This window comes from Quercus robur, chromosome 10, assembly GCF_932294415.1.
Source record: "Quercus robur chromosome 10, dhQueRobu3.1, whole genome shotgun sequence".
NCBI classification, from domain to species: Eukaryota; Viridiplantae; Streptophyta; class Magnoliopsida; order Fagales; family Fagaceae; genus Quercus; species Quercus robur.
Genome location: NC_065543.1, coordinates 17,930,986 through 17,949,208, shown reverse-complemented (window position 1 = coordinate 17,949,208; position 18,223 = coordinate 17,930,986).

Below are 18,223 nucleotides of genomic sequence, written 5' to 3'. Positions count from 1 at the left end.
ATTCTCTACTCTCTTATTTTCTTTCTTTTTGTTTATCCTCTCTCTGTTTTCTTTGTTTTCTATTTCTTTGTTTTTTTTTTCTATGTTTTCTACCGTTCCTCCTTGTTATTGTTTACTGTGCACGACTAAGGCCTTTTTTATATTACTTGCTGTGATAAGATTTACCATTTTACCCGTCAACCACTTTTAGCCTGTTGTGGGTGTCCTTCTTGAATTGCCCATTGGTCTACCAGCTGCCCAGCCACCACCACTACCCTGTGCTGGCCGTGCCACGCTTCATTCCCAGACAAAATTTGTTTTGTTTTGTTTTGTTTTCTGACTTCCCGTGGCATTCCCATCAAGATAAGGGTTGGGCTTCTTTCTTACTAACTCCTATAGTATGCACCTAGTGATTCTAGCTCATCTTTACATCTTTTGGGTGGTATGTCATCCTAGCAGGACATTTCTCCCAAAAGAGCTTGAGCGGGAACTCCAAAATAGGCTTCCTACTTCTCTCTACCACCAGACCATACCCTCTCTTACCTCTGACTCATGGCCCACCGCCCCTGTATTGGCTGGGTACAAGTGGGTGGTGCTTGAGCCTTGTGTATGCTCCACTCCCATATAAGTCCATTGCTTGTTTGGTGTTCACGTGTTTGCCATTGCCTGTGGGTTTGTTTGGCCCTACTGTGTGTTCTGCTGCTCGTTTAACTCTTTGTGGCACGGATGAGTCATCGGGTTTTCATTCTTTGTATCTCGTTTCTTCTTTAGGTTGGCTATGGGCTTTTTCTTCTTTAATTCAGCCCATGTCTCCTTTCACTTCTAGTTTGTGGGCTAATTGGTACTCTTACCACGCCACTGCATTGTTTTTGCTGTGATATCGTTTAACTTGTGTCTGCTGGGCTCCCTCTGGGCCTGCTATGCCAGTTTCATGTATTATTCCTTCCCTTAGTTTACGTTGCCCATTATTCTTGCTAGGTTAGTTCTCATAGCATCTTGGGTTTCCTCGGCCAGTTTTATTCCTCAGGGCATCCTTGGCCCATCTCGTTATTTCCTACTTCCTACATTCCCATGGGTTTTTGCTAAATCTTTCGAACTTCCTCGGCCCAATTACCATATCCTTTACTTTTGGGTTTATTGGCCTTTGAATCAATCCCATTTACTAATTCCTTTCTTTGAGCTCCTCTGGTCCATCTTTGCTTGCTTTCTACTTTTTATAATTCCCATGAGCTTACTACTTCCTTCTTTGAGGCTCCCTTGGATCCATTTGCTTTCTTTGGGGCCCTTTTACTATTTTGTGGCCCTGTATACCATTATTCTTGCCATTCGGGCCTAATAATTTTTCTTACTTTGCCAATTCTTCTTTCTTCACCCCTTTTATATTGTTGGGCTTCTTCTTGTCATTGGGCTTTTTTTTTTGGTTGCCAAAATGGGCATCAACAAACCTCATTTCTTATTTTTAGGAATAATGATAAATTAATTAAATTAGGGGTATTTTCAAAAGTAAAAAAAAGCAATAATTAAATTTCTAAGTCCTCTTAATATATATATATATATATATTTTTTTTTTTTTCCTAAAGAATTTTATATTTAGGAATCGATATAACAAGTAGTAAGAAAAAAAAAAAAAAAAAAAACCGACATAAGAATCCCATTGAAGATGGGGCATGGACTTCAAAAATTATGTTGTTTCTCTTCACCTCCCAAGTCCCACTCCACTAGATTTCATTGGCAATTAGCTAGCAAACACTAGAAACTTATACTATATAATAGCACTCCCAAGTCCCAAATCAAAATCAAGCTTTCTTCGTCTTATTTTATATATATTAGCTACTGTGTTGGAAAAATATGGGTATGGAAATTGTAAGTGCAGGCTTTGGATTCTGGTGCCCAAAGAGCTCAATACAATGAATTTGTAGAGAGTGGGCTTAAAAACTAGGCTTTAATGGATCGAACAACACGCACAGTGAATTAAAGATAGTAAGAAAACAAAGAAAGACAAACTCTGTCAAAGAAATCCTTCCTCGGCAAAATTCGAGGAGAGTGGCCCTTAAATATATTTCTTTTAGACCTGGATATAATTTCATTTCTTGTTACTACAGTGTTTTCTCCATCGATTTTTCGATGGATCTCCTGTCCCTGGAGGATCTCTCTCATTATATAGCCTCCTTTGGTTGATCTTAACCCTTTATTTGTTGACTATGTAGGCTACTACTTGGGTGCTTGTCCCATCAGACACCCTCCCAAATCTTCTGTGAGTTGTAGCAACCAAGATAGTACTGTTTAGGAGTCTTCTCTACATAAATGCGGCCAAGGTGTTTGGTGAGGTACATTAAATGTGGTGGCAGCTACCATCCCTTCAATCACGTCAGGGCTAACCCCCTTTCTAAGACTCTTCCTCTACAGTGTGGCCCCCTCTTGTAATGTGCCATTGACATGGCCATAGCCCACCTCTCCGGCCTTACCATCCGAGGGTATGGACTCCTCGAAACTTCATTGGCCTCCTCAGCCTTGGGTATGACACGTGGCATGATTAAATTTTTGTACCCCACAGAAATCATATGAAAGATTAATATATATGTGTGTGTGTGTTAGATTGTGCAATACCTAGAGCAACAAAATCCACAAATACTACACATGGAAAAAAATATGAAAGATTAACAACTAACTCAGAAGAATAATTTAAAGAAAAAGGACAGATCTAAAAGTTTGATCCCAATACAGCAGTCAAAGCAATGACTTTCTAAGAAAATTATAGAACTTCCTTTCAATACAATTTTTTTTTTTAAGTAAATAAAATTTTTCATTATTTCCGAACAAAGAAACATTTACCCCCCAAATGTAATAAATAGGAGGGAGAAAAAAAAAAAATTGATGCCCTTCTTAATGATATAAATTGAGATGTCAAAACAATAAATTTTCAATGATGACATGATCAAAGTTGGAACTCTTTTCAGTGCTATGTAAATAAATCCAAATTCTAATTTTCTATCTAAATTGATTTGAAAGGATGACGTGCTATATTTTCAACCCAGAAAAAGAAAGAAGTTTTAATTTATGGGGATATTTATGTCTTTTTATTGGAGTAATTGTTTTTTGTTAATGTCATCTATATGAAATTTCAATATGGATGAAAGTGAAACTATAGGTTTTGAAAATAAGACTAAAGAGGAGGTTTAATATAGACCTCTAAAAAAAGGTTTTATAATTTTGCACTTTTATTAATATCCATGTCTTTTTGTGCCTTTTGTGCTCCTCCAAGTACAAACCAGAAACCCTTTTTTTTTTTTTTTTTTTTTGGTTGCCTGCCACGGTATTCGGGGCTTCGCCCCGACTAATCCGTTGGTCGACCCGGGTCGCACACCTGGCTGTGGTGGGTGAGTCTCCCAACAGGGCATTCTGCATACACAAGGTCTCGAACCCGAGACCTTGCTTAAGCGGCACAAGCTGCTTACCACTTGAGCCAACCCATATTGGTAGAAACCCTTTATTCATTACGTATACGGTTCCACCTACCCTTAAATATTCTCCTTCTTTATGAACAAATGGGCTTTCATGTAAAGCCCTAGTACTAAAAAAATTGGCCAATGAGCAATTGTGACTGTAATAAAATACCCAGATTTAGCAAAGCTTATACGATGAGAAGTATTATTAAAAAGGCTTTTCCAAACTCAATAAGACTGAGCACTTACATATATATATATATATATATATATATATATTTTTTTTTTTTAAATTACGAATCTCTACATTTTTAATAAGGGATCTCCGGATTTAGTTTTTGGTCAAGATTCAAAACTCATTATTATTATATGGACATTTTAGGATTTATCGTATGGTTTCCGTTTAGACTTTAGAGTAATTTATACGCGTCCCATAAGAATAAATCGACTTGACTAATTTTTAATTCTAATTTATTGAGCCCGATTCTCACGATTATGTTATACTTGACGTGTAATTGGAGTTGGTGATTGGTCACGTATAATTTCTTTTTTAAAGTAAAATCTCCATTAACTAGTCATTCCAATCACTGCATTAATTGTTAAAGGAATATATTCTGCGCACACTTCAACAAGTGCCTCTTTAGGCTCATTGGTGACTCCTTTTTAACAAGTTAGAAAAAATTAACCTCCAAACTAATTTTGAAGAAAATTCATCAAACCCATTACATGTTGAATGACAAATAATACTTTTGACATGAATTTTAAATAATACTTTTAATTATATGATATATAATTAATTATGTGATTTTTTTTTTAAATAATACTTTTATGAGTCAACAATTGAAAAACTTTGTTCAGTTTTGACGTGTGGGATAAAGTAAGTGTGTACAGGTCAAATTTGTATAGAGCATTTACATCTAGTGAGGCATATCCTATCAAAATGCAAAATAGATGTTACCGTTCACACAAAAAAAAAAAAAAAAAAAAAAAACACAAGCCTACATCCAATGATGCATTTTGCAAAAAAATTTGTATCTTTGCTACAGTAAACATACATGTTCACTTTAGCAATAGTAAAAGTTTTTAGTTTCCTTTTATTAACTCTCTCCTCTACTGTCTAAACCATAGGTTTGGGTTGGCTGCAATTTTTTTTTTTCTTTTTCTTTTGTTGTTACTTGTTACTTGCTAGGTTGTGTATAAAGTATTATTATTATTATTATTATTATTATTTTATAGAAAAAAAGTAGTATTATTTTAATGTGCAAAATTATAAAATAAAAAAAATGAGATATAATGTGTATTGTAAAAGTGATTATATAAAATAGGTAAATTGGCTCATTGATATTGTATTGTATTTTTTTTTTTTTTTTTTTTTTTTTTTTCATTTCGGGATGTGAGTGCTTTTAGATAGTAAACGATGGGATAAATATTTACAACATTTATTGGATAACAATCCATTGTATAGTGTTATATATATATATATATATATATATAAATAGGGAAATCCATTGTATAGCTATATTTATTGTCTCTATTCGTTGTAAAAGCATTGGTGCCATTTGACTTCTTTTTTCTTGGAGAGAATGGTGTCATTTGACCTGATTATATTTATAGAGGCCAAAATTTGTAAAATAATATTATTTATATTAAAATTATTTGATGATTTAGAATCTTTTTAAAAAACGTATTTTAGCACGATTTTAAGTGTGAAAACTCATGTTTTCGATTTTCACATAAAATAGAGTGATGTTAACTGAAATCTTGTTTTGAAAAAATGCAATTAAATTTCCAATAACTTCAAAATAGTATAAATTTAAATAATTAATATTACAAGTATATTATTTTGCATATTGTTTTTAGGTAAAATGGATAGAAAAAATAATATTAATAAAGTGTAACCAAAAATTACATAAAATCTCATAGGACTGGTGTTTTTCAAAAAATAAAACAAGAAAATATAGTAGGAACAGTAGGCATTTCCCCAACCATGTTCCTGTCATTTACAAGGTAACACTCTCATCTTCGGTTGACATCATGGTTTGGCAGTTGTTCGAGCTCTTCAATTTGCTAGTGAATGTGGTTTCTGCTCTATAATCTTGGAGGGTGATTTTGAAACAGTGCATAAAGCTCTCAGTTGTGAAGATGTCTCCCTTTCCTCGTTTGGCTACTTAGTAGATGATGTCAAGATTCATGCAGTTATTTTCTTACATATACGTAGAAAAGGCAACTTTGTAACTCACAGCAAGCTAGCTAGGCATGTTAGACATGTTAGCGATTTATCGGTGTAGATGGAGGATATTCCTTCACACCTACTTTCTACAATGGTGGCTCCAGGATTTTTTTTAGAGGGGTCAATAAGAAGATAAGTTAGATAGTGTTGAGGACTCTTTTTTCACCCCACGTGGCACTACTTCATTGGCAACCCATGCCACATCAACATATTATTGATTTTTTGAGTAAAACTATTTAAAACCCAAAATAAGCTCATATTTCATTCAATTACATGGATTTGGCTCACATGGCCCGTGAGATCCTTACTTCAAGAGGCAGATTCATGGTCCACATTTCCTTTTCATTAATTGGGATCATAACCCATGATATCATCAACATCAACAAATGAATTGGGCTCACACAATAAATCAAAGTTCACGGCCCATATTACCTCTCTCATATTCATGAAAAATGGCTTCTTCAACAAAAGCCCATATTTACACAAAATGACAACAAAATCTGAGGTATGTCATCTCATCTTCGGCTTCTGATCCAAGCTCATAAGTCTCTTTGGGGAAACTTTCGGAGTCATGGTTTGGAGGGCCAAGAGGTATGTTCAGTAAAGCTCTAGTGGTTTAAAGTTGATAAAAGAGACATGTTGCTTGGCATGTCTTCTCCAACTCCCTGAACTCTGACGAGTCCATGTGTAGTGGGTAACATATGGTAAGTGTTCGGGGGCCTTTTTCGGATGCCCAGCCACGTGTGATCCGTTGGAGGGATAATCTTATTAGGCCCGAGTTCTTTTTGGGGAGTTGTGTCTGGAACTCAACATTGGGCCACGTGGTCCAACGGTTACTATCATATATTTTAAGCCTATAAAATCATTAAAGCCAAAGTCTAAGAATCGCGATAATGGTCGAACAAATATGTAATATTCGTCTGATATGATAGCTTTGATTAGTAGTTGTAATAACAATTGGAATATAGTATTTATTCAAAAGTAAAGTAATCATGTACTTAATGATATAGTATTTGATTAGTCACTTATCTTTGTATGGTTTATAGCCCGGCTGTGCAGCATCAGTGAGCTGATAGGATTCCAGCATAATGCTAGCGGTAAAGGCTAGTTTATCATGTATTTAAATGAATTTAAGCCTTGGTTAATAGTTGTAATAGCAGTTGGAATAAAGTAATATGTATTTAAATGTGAAGTAATCATATACTCAATAATGTAAATTTAAAGATAAGAAAGCAAGGTCACTTATCTCTGATGGTTTGCAGCCTAGCTGTACAGCTTCTGTGAGTTAATGGGATTCCAGCAGAATGACTCCAGCGGTAGAGAGGCAGTTTGCCATGATAACTTCAAGATTGAGGGGAAAAAATGGGTGCAACTGGAGGGAGAGAGAGTATGTCCAGCTGTGTGTAGGGGCTGGTTAAGCTTGCCCCTCTTTTCATGCGCTTAAATGAGTTTTCCCTTTGACAATGCTCTTTTAATTGTTGTGAAGTTATGAATAGAGTTGTCTTCCATGAGAAGGGTTTTTGTATGGAGTATATGTGCCTTCTAAGAGAAGGGCTTTATGTAAGAAGTAGTTGTGCCTTCTACTAGAAGGGCTTTGATATAAGATCTTGGTGCCTTCTAGGAGAAGGGCTTTAGTAATAGAAGTTCATGCTTTCCATGAGAAAGGCTTTTAGTATAAGTGTTTGGCATCTCTTGAGAAGTGTGGAGATGGTAAAGACATAAATGTTTTGTGGGATGTAGTATTTGTAATATGTGTGATATATGGAAGTATGAGAGATATGGTGGTTAAAGATAGTAAAAATATGAGATTATAACTGCTGGAGAAGTTGTAGAGATTGCTTTCCAAGAGGAGAAATCTTATAAGAGAAGAGTATGAATATGTGTTTAGGTATTTGGAGATAGGAGCAGTAAGATAAATGTAGAAGAGTATTGAGATGTGTTTATGGATAGCAAAACAGTAGAATTTTAGAGTGAGATAGTATGAGAGTGGAGCTTAGAAGAATTGTGATGTGTTATATGTAATGATGTAGTAAGTGTGTATGATATTGTGTAAGAGAAGTGAAGAAAGAGATGTTTAGAGATATGGGCAGCAAAATATATGTATTTTCAGAATATGGAGAGTGAGATAATGAGTATATGAGAATAATAGTATTGTAGTGTGTTTAGCAAAGTGTTGGGATTGTATGAGAGCTTATGAAAGCATTTATGAGCTAAGGGCTGAAGAGTTTAGTTCTTAATCTAGAAACTAAAAAACTCAGAAGTTTAGAACTTCATTAAGAGCTTTAGAAAATTATTAGAGGGAGAAAGAATAGGGAAGTGTATGAGAGAGTTCTCCTCCATTGGTGTCCCCCTTGAGGTGTTGATGAAGGGTTCCATTTAGCTGAGTTTAAAGGGGTATTTTAGCAAAGAATATCAGCCAAAATCTGTCCCAAATAGCAATAAATCTTCAGAGAATCCATCTTAAGATTTGGCAAAAAATGGTATGTTTAGCTTTAATATATTCTTGCTATTTCAGGTAAGAGTTGTTGGGGAGAAAGTAACAGAAAAGGAAAGTATTTTAGCAAGAGAAAGGTGGTTTCAATAGTTGGTTTTGGTTTTAGCCAAATGTGGAAAAATCAGTAATGTTCAGGCTGTTGGGTCAGCTGTCACAGCTGTTCTAAAAAGGCTATTCCAGCTGTTAGGAAAAGCTGTGACAGCTATCATGAAAAAGCTGTCCCAGCTGTCAGCAAAGGCTGTGATAGCTATCATGAAAAAGCTGTCAGGAAAAGCTGTTTGCTTTGGGCAGTAGCCAATGAGGTCAGATAGGTGCTTTCAGACTACTGGAGAGGACATTCAGCATTTATTAGATGGATTTGGCTGAAAAATGGTAAGATCTCTTTGAAGGGTACCTTGCTATTTTGGGTATAACAGCTGGTTGCTGGGATTTCAGCATTAAATGACTAATGATATCACTCCCAGCCAGGTGTCAAGTGCTGAATACATTGCTAGGGTTCAACTGGAAATGTTTCCTTTTCGGGTGTTTATGTTTTTGGTCCAATGTTTCATTACAACACATTTCTAGCAAGTAATAGAAGGATTGGTTGAAGGCTAAGGAAGCTTTAGAGATTTGGTCAAGGTCTCATTGGGTTGTGACATAATCTTGGTGAGCAAGAAGAGTATTTAATGCTTTGCTCTGGCAGTTGGCAGAGACATATATAGTCTGATTGTGGCAGACAGTAGCTAGGTATAGAAGATATCATGAATATTTTGTATGTAATTGGAGATAAAAGATGGCCAATCAGAATAAGCCATGTGTTTGAGTCGGATTTTAGCGGAAAGTAGTAATGAGATTTATGTAGAATAATATAATGAAGTTTCTAAATATGTATAGCAACAGCTGGGGATATTGAGTATTTATCACATGATGAATATTAAGTTTTAGAAAAAGAGTAATGGAGAATTTTATCATTTAAAGTGCTATGTGATAAGAGATGTTTACCATATGTTACCCGCTACACATGGACTCGTCAAAGTTTAGGGAATTGGAGAAGACATGCCAAGCAACATGTTTCTCTTATCAACTTTAAACAATTGGAGCTTTACTGAACATACCTCTTGGCCCTCCAAACCATGACTCCCAAAATTTCCCCAAAGAGACTTATGAGCTTGGGTCATAAGCCAAATATGAGATGACGTACCTCTGGTTTTGTTGTTATTTTGTGTAAATATAAGCTCTTATTGAAGAAGCCGCTTGTCATGAGTGTAAGAGAGGTAATATGGGCTGTAAGTTTTGATTCATTGCTTAAGCCCAATCCATATTTTGATGTTGATAATGTCGTGGGGTTATGATCCTAATTGATGAAGAGGAAATGTGGACCATGAATCCGCCTTTTGAAGTAAGGATCCTGTGGGCCATGCGAGCCCAATCCATGTAATTGAATGAGATATGAGCTTATTTGGGGCTTTAAATAGATTTACCCAAAAAACCAATAATATGTTGATGTGGCATGGGGAGCCAATGAAGTAATGCCACGTGGGCCGAAAAAACAGTCCTCAACAGTAAGCATCTCTTATCATATAGCACTTAAAATGATAAAATTCTCCATTACTCTTTTCCTAAAACTTAATATCCATCATGTGACAAATACTTAATATCTTCAGCTATCTAACTATTGAGAAAATAACTATTCATTCAAACCCTAGCTGTTGCTATACAAATTTAGAAACTTCATCATATTATTCTACATAAATTTTATTACTACTTTCAACTAAAATCCAACTCAAACACATGGCCTAATCTGATTGGCTATCTTTAATCTCCAACTATATACAAAATATTCATGATATCTCTAATACCCAACTACTGTCTGCCACAATCAGATCATATATTTCTTTACTAGCTGTCAGAATAGAGCATTAAATACTCTACTTGCTCACCAAGATTAAGTCACAACACAATGAGACTTTAACTAAATCTCTAAAGCTTCATTAACTTTTAACCAATCATTCTATTACTTACTTAAAAAATGTTGTAATGGAACCTTAGTCCAAGAGCACAAACACCCGAAAAAGGAAACATTTTTAGCTGAACCCCAGTAAAGTATTCAACACTTGACATCTGGCTGGAAGTGATATCATCAGCCATTTAATGCTGAAATCTCAGCAACTAGCTGTTATTAGGGGTGTGCGCGATTCGGTAGGGGCGGTTTTTTTTCAAATTTATTACCGAACTGATAGAGATTGGTTTTTTTATAATTGGAACTAATGCACACCGCCTAAGGTTGGTTTTTCGACTTATAGCGGTGTGGTTTTTTGCGGCTGGTCTGGTCGGTTTGAAATATTAAAAAATAAAAAAGGCTACAACCAACCTTAATAGTTAATAGTTAATATTATATTATTATATATGTAAGCATCCGCCTTAATAGTTAATATTATATTATTATATATATGTAAGCATCCGCAACTACAAACAGGCTACAGCCAACCTTAATAGTTACTAGTTAATACTTAATATTATATATATAATATTATATACGTAAAGGTAAGCAGCTACAAACACAAACAGGAAGTTAGATATGTTACCAAGAGTTATTCATTTTCTTTGGCTGTGTATGCATGAAAGTCTTCCTGTTAGATCAGTTTTGGCTATGAGGGGAATAACAAGGGAGAGCTGCTGCCCTTTATGTAAAAATTTCCCGGAAACAATTAGTCATTTATTGAAAGAGTGTGTGGTGGCTAAAAATTTCTGGTTTAAACTTAGAGTACCCCATGATATGGTTAGTTCCTTTGCTGGTAGGGATTGGTTTGAATGGGTAAAAGTTAATTGCCAAAGTAAGATTTTGCATTTCTCCTCTGTGCCGTGGTCTTATGTTTTTTCCTTTGCTATTTGGAACTTGTGGAAACATAGAAATGCTGTGGTGTTCAATAATAGCATTGTTAATGAAAACTTACATAATGTTAGTAAAAATCAGGCCTTGGAATATTATTATTGTGTGGGTAAGACTAGGTGCCAGAAGAATATGGTGATTTGTAGCGTTAGGTGGGAAAGACCTCCATTAGGATGGTTTAAATTAAATTCTGATGGGGCTGCATTTGGGAATCCGGGAAGAGCAGGAGGTGGGGGAGTGATTAGAGATAGTGAGGGTAGATGGGTGAGAGGCTTTGCTCGGTCTATTGGCTTCACGACTAGCATTACAGCAGAATTTTGGGCTCTAAGGGATGGTTTATTGCTGGCTGTCCGGATGGGAGTGCAGAAGCTTGTGATTGAATTAGATGCCAAGGTGGTAGTGGAGCTAATGCAGTCCAATTCCCCCTCTAATGCTTTTTACTCTTCCTTGCTGGCTGACTGTAGATTGCTGCTGGGAAAGCTTCAGCACTTCAGGGTGAAGCACGCTTTTAGGGAAGCGAATAGAGTGGCAGATGCTATGGCTAAGCTTGGAGCAGCGATGCAGGAAAATTTTGTTGTTTGGGATAATCCCCCATCTGATGTAATAGCAAACTTTGTGTATTATGATACTAATGGGGATGGTGTAAGTAGGCTTGTTGCCTCTAACTTAGCCGTTTTGGCTTAGTTGTTTTTTAATAATAATTCCTTTTAAACCAAAAAAAAAAAAAAAAAAAAACCTTAATATTATATTTATATATGTAACTTTGTAAGCATCCAACCTTAATATAATATTATATTTATATATGTAAGTTGTAAACTTGTAACTATAACTCTGTAAGCACTAAGCAACTACTTGGAGACGTTGGACCCCCCACAAAATAGAAAGACACGGACGGCACTGGCAGTCACACTCACACACTCAAACAAGCTTTGCTTTGAGAGATTCAAACCAACCAAAAATGCTTTCCAAAATAGAAGTGTGTAGGCGTACAGTGACTTAGTGAGGCTTAGCTGCTAAACTTAATCAAACATTCAAACCAACTAAAAATACTTCTTCATGCTTTCAGCTTTCCCAAACAAATGAAAAGGAAAAAACAGTAAAACAGGAAGACAAACAAAACTGAAAACTTGAAGAAGCTTACCATTGTTCTGCGTCAGGCGAGACTCAAGACTGAAAGCGAGAGAGAGAGTTAAAAGATACTTTGAGACAAATATGAACTTATATACTGTGAGAATCTGAAAACCTAGCATAAAACGCATCGTTTTGCTTTTATTAAAACACCCATACATAGTACATACGACGTCGTTTTATCAACTTCATAGAAAAAAAAAATATAAATAAAAACATAACTACAGATCCTATATCGATTTGGTTCGGCATAGTCTCGGTTTCGGATTTCTTAATTCAATGATTTCACCACACCGGCATCGGAACGGAGGGCAAAGTCCAAATGCCGGCCTCGACTCATTCAGTCAGCACTACAGTCGGGACGGTGTCGTCGGTGCCGGTCAATTGGGTCAGCTCTAGTGAAGTTTTGCACACCCCTAGTTGCTATATCCAAAATAGCAAGATACCCTTAAAAAAGATCTTACTATTTTCAGCCAAATCCATGAAATAAATGCTGAATGTCCTCTCTAGCAGTCTGAATCACCCAGCTGACCTCATTTGCTTCTGCCCAAAGCAATAGCTGTCTTATGATAGTTGTGACAGCTATCTCATGATAGCTATCATAGGTTTTCTTGACAGCTAGGACGGCTTTTTCAGAATAGATGTAACAGCTGACCTAGCAACCTAAGCATTACTGATTTTTCCACATTTGGCTAAAACCAAAACCAACTAAAGAAACTACTTTTCTCTTGCTAAAATACCTTCCTTTTTTGCTACTCTTTTCCCAGCAGCTCTTACCCAAAACCACAAGAACACCTTAAACCTAAACGTACCATTTTCGGTCAAATCTTAAGATAGATTCTCTAAAAAATCGTTGCTAATTGAGACAGATTTTGGTTGATATTCTTTACTAAAATACTCCCTTTAACTTACCTCTAAAGGGAACCCTTCATCAACACCTCAAAGGGGGACACTAATAGAAGAAGAACTCCCTCATAAACTTCTCTTTCCCTCTAATAATCTTGAAAAGCTCTTAATCAAGTTCAAAGCTTCTGAGTTTTTTAGTTTCTAAATTAGGAACTAAACTTTTCAGTCTTTAGCTCATAAATGCCCTTCATAAGCCCTCATACATCCTCCAGCAGAAAATCTCAGCAACATTGCTAAACATGCTACAACATTATTATCCCTCTTATACTCATTCTCTCACTCTCCATGTTCAGAAATTACATCTATCTTACTACTCCTATCTCTAAATACCTAAACACATCTCCATATTCTTCTCTTACAAAATCTTTCATCTTGGGAAGCAATCTCTACAACTTCTCCAGTAGTTATAATCTCATATTTTTACTGTCTTTAACCTCCATGTCTCTCATACTTCCATATATCATACATATCACAAATATTACATCTCACAAAACATCTATATATTTTACCATCTCCACACTTCTCAAGAGATATTAAACACTCATAATAAAGCCTTTCTCATAGAAGGTATGAACTTCTATTACTAAAGCCCTTCTCCTAGAAGGCACTAAGATGTTATATCAAAGCTCTTCTCTTAGAAGGCACAACTACTTCTTACAAAATCCCTTCCCTTAGAAGGCACAAATTACATCTTACAAAAACCCTTCTCATGAAAGGCAACACTATTCATAACTTCACAACAACTAAAAGAGCATTGTCAAAGAGGAAACTCATTTAAGTGCATGATAAGAGGAGCAAGCTTAACCAACTTCTACACACAGCAGGGCATACTCTCTCTCCTTCTAGTTGCACCCATTTTTCCCCTTCAATCTAGAAGTTATCATGGCAAACTGCCTCTTTACCGCTGGAGTCATTCCGCTGGAATCCTATCAGCTCACTGACGCTATACGGCTGGAGTTATAAACCATATAAAGATAAGTGACTTTGCTTCCTTATCTTTAAATTTACATCATTGAACCATGATTACTTCACATTTAAATACATATTACTTTATTCCAACTACTATTACAACTATTAACCAAGGCTTAACTCATTTAAATGCATGATAAGAGGGGCAAGCTTAACTAGCCTCTACCGCTGGCATTCTGCTGGAATCCTATTAGCTCACTGATGCTACACAGTTGGAGCTACAAACCATACAAAGATAAGTGATTTTGCTTCCATATCTTTAAATTTACATCATTGAATACATGATTACTTCACGTTTAAATATATATTACTTTATTCCAACTACTATTACAACTATTAACCAAGGCTTAAACTCATTTAAATGTATGATAAGAGGGGCAAGCTTAACTAGCCTCTATCGCTTGCATTTTGCTGGAATTCTATCAGCTCACTGGTGCTACACAACTGGAGCTATAAACCATACAAAGATAAGTTATGTTGCTTCCATATCTTTAAATTTACATTATTGAGTACATGATTACTTTACCTCTAAATAAATACCACCTTATTTTAACTGCTATTACAACTACTAATCAAAGCTATTATATCAAACGCATATTATATATTTATGTGACCATTATCATGATTCTTAGACTTTGACTTTAATGGTTTTGTAGGCTTAAAAATACGCCGGTAGCCTTGGACCATGTGGTCCAATGTTGAGTTCCGGACGCAATTCCCCGAACAGAACCTGGGCTTAATAAGGTTACCCCTCCAACGGACCACACGTGGCTGGGTAACCGAAAAAGGCCCTCGAACAGATAGAAAATAAATCTTGTGGTCTATAATGTTTCTTTATCACAAATTTGTCCATAGTACTAGCAAGAAAATAAAATATAAACTATTAGTTTATTTGGCATATAGTTTCATAATACAATGAACATAGTAATTATTATTGCTAAGAAGAAATCTTGAAAATATCCATAGTTTTCAAATACAATAAAATTATAAATTATTATTTCTAAGTGAACTATAATTATCATTGCTCAGAATACTTTTATCTATTAGTTTGTTTTAACTCTTTACAATTTTTGTATTTAACAATTCAACTCAATTTTGACAACTATTGTTCTTTGTAATTGTATTAAGTGTGTTTGGGTCTTGATTATAAGCCAACTTATTACTTCATCTTTTTTCCTACTATTTGTGGGTCTCTTGTGATATTCTACTTATTTTATACTTTAAGCAAAAAGTTAGATAAACTATTTCCAAATAGATGCTAAGAAAATTTTTGTTGTGTTAACATTTGCTTTTGTATTTATTCAATCACTCTTGGCCTATCCCATTCCCCTAATCCCTGCTCAACAAATAACAAATTAAAAGCACTTTAGATTCAGTAACTAATTTTTATTTTCAAGGTTTTAGATTAAATTAGCTTGTTGTTGGACTTTTTTTTTTTTTGTTTAAAAATGCCAAAATATTAGTTGTGATTAAAAAAATTAGGGTCAAAGTATTCCAATTTTTTATTTTAGAGGGTCAAAACAAAATAAATATTTTATATTTTATATATTCTTTCTTGCCAAGTCAGGGGGTTCATTTGAACCCCCTGGAACATGGCTAGCGCCACCCATGACTTTCTGTAACTTTAGCCGACTATGACTAAGTTTGCTTTCAATAATAGCTGCTACTTTCTTCTTAAATCTATATATATATATATATATATATATAAAACCGAAACTTTTGGAACTCTTACAATTTTCCACGTCACCACAATTTTCTTTTTCTTTTTATTTTAGGTTTTATATCTTATACATTTATTATTTCTCTTCAACGTATAATTATCTTATCAAGTGTTATAATTGTTTAGTTTAAGTAGAACTAATTTTTTAACTAATTATTGTGGAAAACCCTAAAACCCTCACAATTTTACAAGATTATTTTGCCTCTAGAAACCCTAAAACCCCACATGCATAACCAAACTGTTATAGAGTCACTCTCGAAATCTTCAACAAGTCCACTTTTAACATCCTTGAATTTAAACCCAACAAGAAGCACCACATTGAAAGAGAGCATGAATGTGAGAAATAAGGGGCCAGAAGCAATTGCAATGGTTTGACATTGCTTGGAATTATATTACGTTGGATTTCAAGCAAAGTATTATCAGAGTTAAGAGGGTTTTTTTGAGCTTTTATATAGAAGAGGTCACCGACTTTCAAATTGCTTCAACAATTGCTTCCTACAACTTCCACCATTGGTCTTCTTTGTCTCTAAAACCCCCCACACGCAGGTAACTTTTCTCGACCTCTGTTTAACCCAATTAGAGCAAAAATTAGGTCACCTTGATTTCACTTTTTAATTCAGTGCTTGGCTATTTTGTTTTTTTGAAGCTTTGATTTGTTTGTCTCTCTTTGCCAATCACCCCTCTAAAAAAAAATTCTTTATTATTTTGGTGTGGACTTAAATAACGAGACTCTATGTTTCATGCTCTAAAATTGGTTGACAAAATACCTGATTTTTTGTTTATATTTTGGAAATTGTACCATGTCCATTTTTGTAGGTCTCATTAACTTGAATTCGAGTTTGACTCACATTGCTAATCAATTATAGAATACATAACAGAGCATGCTCAATGTCTAACAAGCACACACAACAATACATGCTCCATGTCTTACAGATAATCAATATGTAAACAACTAAACCGTAAACCCAACTATGTTACCTGTCATATTAGGTGAAGCTATGTTATTTTGTGGAGATTAAGATCTTGGTCTCAGGTTCTTAAAAGCTTTCTTTGAATTGTCTATATAAAATGTTTTTTATTTTGCTCTCTCTCTTTCTCTTTTTGGTGAGAATTTCTTATTAATCTAGTCATTTAATTTAGCTCTATATACAAAAATCTACTATAGTGATTTAGCCTTTGTTATAGGCAATCAAAAGGAATAATCTTTGTGCCTTTGTGGTTATTGCTATCCACTAATAGGATTCATCATTCCAAATTTTAAGTTGGGTTGTTTTAAGGTATTTTTGTTGGATATTATAGAAGAGATTGTCTATTTGTTAAATAATCAGAAAATATTCAATACGAAGCAAATTTTGTTAAATGGGTATAGAATTTGATATGTTTGATGTTTTTTTTATTGTTTATTTTTATTTATTTAAATTGGGAATCTATGAGTTATGGGTTATGAATTATGGATTTTAATAAATTTCTCAAATCAAATGATAGTGTGGGATTAAGGGGTTTGTGGTTTTATTGACAAGTATTGCAACAGGTTACTATAGTAGACACTCATTAAACAATAAATTTACTGTTAAATTCTTAATTTGTAGATTTATTTTATGTAGATTTTATTTTATCAAGATTCAAGAGCTGCACTTATCAATTTAAAAAAATTAATTAAAAAAGATCAAGAGCTCTATATTGGGGAACATATTCAATTTCCGGTGTGTTAACAAATTTTGTTAGTTTATAATCAATTTTATATATATGTATATATATTTATGTTCCATAGCATTTTTATAATCAATATAGGGGTAAATTGCAAATTACACCCCTAAATTTTGTGGGTGATTGGATTTAACATTGTGAAGTTTCAGAATTTTGATTTTACCCTATGAAATTTGAAGATGTTTGGATTTTACACTGATGTTTCAGATTTTGGATTTTACCCCTTATATTTTAGGGGTGTTTGGATTTTACTTCCTAAAGTTTGAGAGTGTTTGAATTTTAAACCCTGAAGTTTCAAAATTTGGAGGTGTAAAATCCCAACACCCCCAAACTTTAGGAAGTAAAATCCAAATTATGAAACGTTAGGGTGTAAAATCCAAACACTCCAAACTTAAGGGTATAAAATCCAAATTCTGAAATTTTAGTTTCTAAAATCCAAACACCCCCAAACTTTAGGAATGTAATTTTTAATTTACCCTAATAACAATAACTATACAAGACATTTTTTTTCTTCATTTCATAACATATAGCTGTTTAATATTTGTTTGAGCTATATAGTGTTATTTATAAATTCAATATCTGCAATTGTAATAAAATAAACTAAGATTAAATCATATATCATACTCAATAAATTTTCGTTAGTGACTAGTTTTTTTTTTTTTTTTTTTTAAATCCTGTCATTAACAGTAGTAAAACTGGGAAATTTGTGTTAGAAAAGCCCAGGCTATGTATGGCCCAACAAAAAAAGTGAAGTTTTAAATCTGGACTGGGCATT